This window comes from Bubalus bubalis, chromosome 22, assembly GCF_019923935.1.
Source record: "Bubalus bubalis isolate 160015118507 breed Murrah chromosome 22, NDDB_SH_1, whole genome shotgun sequence".
NCBI lineage: Eukaryota > Metazoa > Chordata > Mammalia > Artiodactyla > Bovidae > Bubalus > Bubalus bubalis.
Genome location: NC_059178.1, coordinates 908,032 through 913,296, shown reverse-complemented (window position 1 = coordinate 913,296; position 5,265 = coordinate 908,032). Strand labels below are relative to the sequence as shown.

The 5,265-nt window shown below is 47.4% G+C and overlaps 1 non-coding gene across 1 annotated transcript; it reads right to left on the bottom strand.

Moving 5' to 3' along the window:
* Positions 1-1,921: 1,921 nt before the first annotated feature.
* On the bottom strand, positions 1,922-1,994 carry TRNAE-UUC. The gene has a single exon. It is a non-coding gene; the product is annotated as a tRNA-Glu (tRNA).
* Between the last annotated feature and the right edge of the window lie 3,271 nt (positions 1,995-5,265).

The following is a 5,265-nucleotide window of genomic DNA, read 5'->3' as shown; positions in this document are numbered from 1 at the left end:
GGAATGTGCATAGCAGGCAGAATGAGCCATGTGTTAGAAACTGGAGTCCAGACCCAGCTTCACTCTGATGGCCTAGAATCTCCCAGCAAACCTCCTAACCTCAGTGTCTGTTTCTCCACATGGAGTTATCGTGCCCTGCCTGCTTTCCCATAAATTGTGCGCAGACTGCCCCAAAAGAGCTTTGAAAGCCACCAACTATTTCTTTTAAAAATTGTTTATTTCTTAAGTGCATAAATTGCTAAATGTCGACAGTAGAAAACTCAGAAGATCCAAATGAGAAAAAAATAAAACAAACAGACATAAAACTTTTAGCCCCACCACGCAGTTCCCTTGACATGTGTCCTGTTGCTCAGTCGCTAAGTCGTGTCCGACTGTTTTCGACTCCAGCCACACACCAGGCTTCCCTGTCCTTCACCGTCTCCCGGAGTTTGTGCAAGCTCATGTCCCCTGAGTCAGTGATGCCATCCAACCATCTCATCCTCTGTCGTCCCCTTCTCCTCCTGCCCTCAGTTTCCCAGCATTAGCATTTAATGAATGCTCAAGCTGAAAAAGCAGGTTCCATAACAGGATATATAGTAATGATCCCAGGATTTAAAATTACACATATATTGGGAAGATTATTTTAAATTAATTTAATTCCAGTATTGATTCATAGTATTTAAAAAGTTAGATAAGTAAAAAATAAACATTTAAATTGATCATGCCCTACTATGTAGCTATAACCACTGATGACATTTTGGTGTATTATTCTCAAATAATTTATTTATATCTATGTCTACATTTTTACAAATATTACATCAGATCATACAAATATGTAATCTGCTTTTCCATTCAATGACCAACTTCTCCATTCAAAGACACGTCAATACATATACAGTTGACCCTTGAACTGCACAGATTTGAACTTCATGGATTTTTTTCAAAAAATATGTACTACAGTACTGCAAGATCCATGGTCTGTTGAATCCCCGGATGTAGAACCATGAATAGGAGGATCAACCATGAAGTTATATGCAGACTTTCCATTGCAGGAAGTGGGATAGCACCCATCACCCCCAGTTGCTCAGGGTCAGCTGTACTTCGTTATTTTAATTAGCTTTTACTGTTCTATCTTGTGACTCAACCACAGTTAATTCAGCCCATCCTCAGGACAGTTAACATGTCCATCTTCCAAAAACTTGTAGTTTTCCCCTGTGAACAACATACAGCCAAGATACTTCCAGTGAAATTTTTTGTGCATAACTTCAGAATTGTTGGACTGCTTATTCTCCTGTCGTGATATAGGCGAATCTTCACACTTGAGAAATGTTGAACTATTTCAGAATAGTCCATTTCAAAAATGTTGGAGTGTTTATTCTCCCGGTATGATATAGGCGAATCTGCCCTACCCCCTTATAAGGATATACTTAGCTAAGTCTGAATTGGAAGCCCTTTCTTCCTTTCAGCAGTCAATACAGAAAGGGGAAGATGGAGAGTCTGTCTCCAAGCCTTACCCCATCCATCCAGACTCCCCACCTAACACATAAGCTCTTTTGGTAGCTTTTCCCTAAATCCCTTCAGATTTGCCTTGCAAAGCCAAGAGAATGCAAACATAAACTCGTATCTTCCACCACTTTTGCTACACAAAGTGGCAAGTCCTACGCACTGTCCTGAAGCTCGCTTGTTTGAGTGCTTTCACATCCGAGCCGAGGACACGCCCCCTCTTGTCTCGTCGGGGAAGCGTCCACCCCCGGGAGGCCTGGTCTGGGAGGAGCCCCCTGCTGGTTGCAGTTTCCCATCGCAGGCAGGTTGCAGTGAGCACTCTCCTGCGTGCGTCCTCTTCTATGCCTGCCTGAGGCCACAGGGTGCAATCTCAGAAAAGGGATCATGCATTTGTAATTTTTTTTTTTTTGGCCGCACCACACAGCTTGCGAGATCTCAGCTCCCCGACCAGGGATTGAACCCAGGCCCTCAGCAGTGAAAGCACAGAGTCCTAACCACTGGACCACCAGGGAATTCCCCACGTACTTGTAATTTTTGATGGATGAGACACAATCCCCTCCATAATGGAAATACCAGTTCACATCCCACCAGCAACATTCCACAGTGGCTGTCTCTCCACAGACCAGCTGACAGAGCTGGTATTAAAAAATAAGATTTTTGCCAGTGCAGTGGATGAAAACGTGTTTCAGGGGTGCTTTCTGTCCATGATGCCCACATTTTTTACTGGATTCTTTCTCTTTCTTTCACCTTATTTCTAGGTGCTCTTTTTTTGTATTAGGAACTTTTATCATGGCACCCTACTCCAGTACTCTTGCCTGGAGAATCCCATGGGCAGAGGAGCCTGGTGGGTTGCAGTCCACGGGGTCGCTAGGAGTCGGACACGACTGAGCGACTTCACTTTCACTCTTCACTTTCATGCACTGGAGAAGGAAATGGCAACCCACTCCAGTGTTCTTGCCTGGAGAATCCCAGGGATGGGGGAGCCTGGTGGGCTGCCGTCTATGGGGTTGCACAGAGTCGGACACGACTGAAGAGACTTAGCAGCAGCATCCCTGTTTTATCATATGAACTGCAAGATTTTTTTTTTTTACATTTGTCATTCAGAAAAAATTAGCCTACAGTGGTTTTTTTCCTTTCCATGCAAAAGTTTAAACAGTGTGCGAGCTCAGTGGTGTCCAGCTCTAGGCGATCGCGTGGGCTGTGGCCTGCCAGGCTCCTCTGCCCGTGGGGTTCTCCAGGTGACAACACTGGAGTGGGGTGCCATGCCCTCCTCCAGGGGATCTTCCGGATCCAAGGACAGAACCTGTCCCCTGTGTCTCCAGCATTGCCGGCGGGTTCTTTACCACTGAGCTACCCAGGAAGCCCTTAAAGAGTGGACTGGAACATACTGGTCTCATCGCCGGGCCTTCTAGACATCAAGTCGCAGGCTGGCGAACCAGGGACAGTGATGGGACAGCGATGTCCTCCGGGGGGAGCACTCCCAAGCCTCCAGGGGGGAGCACTCCCAGGCCTCCAGGAGCCCCTGGCAGGCCCCAGGGCCCAGACTGCCCGGCAGCTCCTTGGGTTCTCAGGGGCTGGCTGCCTTTCTTCTTTTCTTTTCTTTAAGCCTCATTTCATGGGAACAGGAGCACTGTAAGTATCTCACAAATCCATTTAGCGAGAACAGAGGGAACAGAACCGGGAGCGGGCTCATGTCGGGGAAACATAATACGGTCAGGCCTGAGCCTGCAGCACCCGCGGCCCACACGGTGTGTGACCTGCGCTGCAGTTCTCCGACTGCCCAGAGGGGGCAGCACTGACAATGGAAGGCGATGTGCTTCCCAGCGTGGGTGGACTCTTCTGTGTACACGTCACAGTTTTGTTCTGTCTTGTTAGCAATAGAGTGGTTTCACTTTTATTGTCAAAGTCCACCATTTATCAGGCTGCAGATCTGCAGCAGATCAATTTTTAATTTATACTTTTTAAAAAATTTTTTTGTTTATTTTTTTTAATGGAGGAAAATTGCTTTTCAATGTTGTGTTGGTGTTTAAATGGCACTTATCACAGCCTAGGACTTCCCTGGTGGCTCAGACGGTAAAGAATCTGCCTGCAATGCAGGAGACCCTGGTTCGACCCCTGGGTTGGGAAGATCCCCTGGAGAATGGAATGGCAACCCATTCCAGTGTTCTTACCTGGAAAATCCCATGGACAGAGGAACCTGGCAGGCTACAGTCCATGGGGTCGCAAGGGATTGGACACGACTGAGCGACTGACAGTTTCACTCTCATTGCAGCCTAGCAGTTTATGAACTGTGTCCTGAAACTGGGACAGGAACTGGGAGGTCTTTGGATGTCCCTGAGTAAGTAAGGATGTCCATCTTGGCTGTTCTTCTTGCCTCAGATGCAGCATTCTAGGAGTCCTGGGGCTGTAAGAATCGTGCAGAAGGGGTTTAAGAGCCCAACAAGCTTCTGCGCTGGCCAGAGTGCCTCCCTCTGAGGCAGCTCTTTTAGCCCTGTGGCATTAACAGTGGAAACACGCACTTAGCCCTAACAATGCCAGGCTTAGAGTCCTTATGGGTGGGGACACCGAAGAACAGAATTTAAGAGACTTGCCCCAAACTACCCGCCCAGGATGTGACCGAGCTGGAATCTGAACTCAGGCAGCCCGATTCCAGGGTGCAGGCTCCTAGTCAGTACACAGGGTGGTCTCAGTCAGTGACTGCTGCTGATGTTTAGGCACTCAGTTGTGTCCAACTCTTCTGCAACCCTATGGATTTTAGCCCGCCAGGCTCCTCTGTCCACAGGATTATCCAGGCAAGAATACTGCAGCGGGTTGCCATGCCCTCCTCCAGGAGATCCTGCATTGGCAGGCACATTCTTTACCACTGAACCTCCTGGGAAGCCCTCATTTAATGACTGAAAGTGAAAGTGAAGTTGCTCAGTCGTGTATGACTCTTTGCGATCCCATTGGCTGTAGCCTACCAGGCTCCTCTGTCCATGGCCCTAATCACTTAATGACTACTGCACACCTCAGAAGAGATTGAAAGGGAGGACAGGAAAAGACAGTTAAGAAGGAATAGAGGGAGAAAACCGAGCGACTTCGATACCACTGCCGCGGCTGTAAGTGCTGGCCGCTGTTAAGAGGGTGGTTTCTATTTCCATGAACAGAGGAGCCTGGCAGGCTGCAGTCCATGGAGCTGTAAAGACTTGGACACAACTGAGCGACTAACACTTTCACTTCCTATTTCTGGAGAAAGCTGGGCCAGGGAACTGGATCCCAGGGTTCCAAGTTCAGCATCTGAAACCGCCCTAGCTCTAAGATCTGGGGCAAATCGCTTCGTTTTTACTTATTTCTCTTGTTCTTGTTATGGTAAAAAGTGCATAACATAAAACTTACCATATTGTTCTATTTCCCAGTGCACAGTACAGTGGCTTTCAGGATTCACAATACTCGACAACCATTACCATGACCTACTTACAGAACTTTTCCATCAGCCCAAGCAGCAACTCCATTCTCATTCAGCGATAACTCCCCATTCTTCCTCCCCTAGACCCTGGTAACCCCTGTGTACTTGCTGCCCGTGCATTTGACTGTTCTGCGTACCTCGTGTGCGTGGAATTGTACTCGAGTTGTCTTTCTGTGTCTGGCTTATTTCATATAGCATAATAATGTGCTCGAGGTTCAGCCACATCTACTGTGTATCAGAATTTCATTCCTTGTGAAGGTTCAGTAAGATCCCGTTGTGCACATGTTCAGTAGTGTTCTGTTGTACACTTGCTCACTAATAATCATTGTACTCATGGC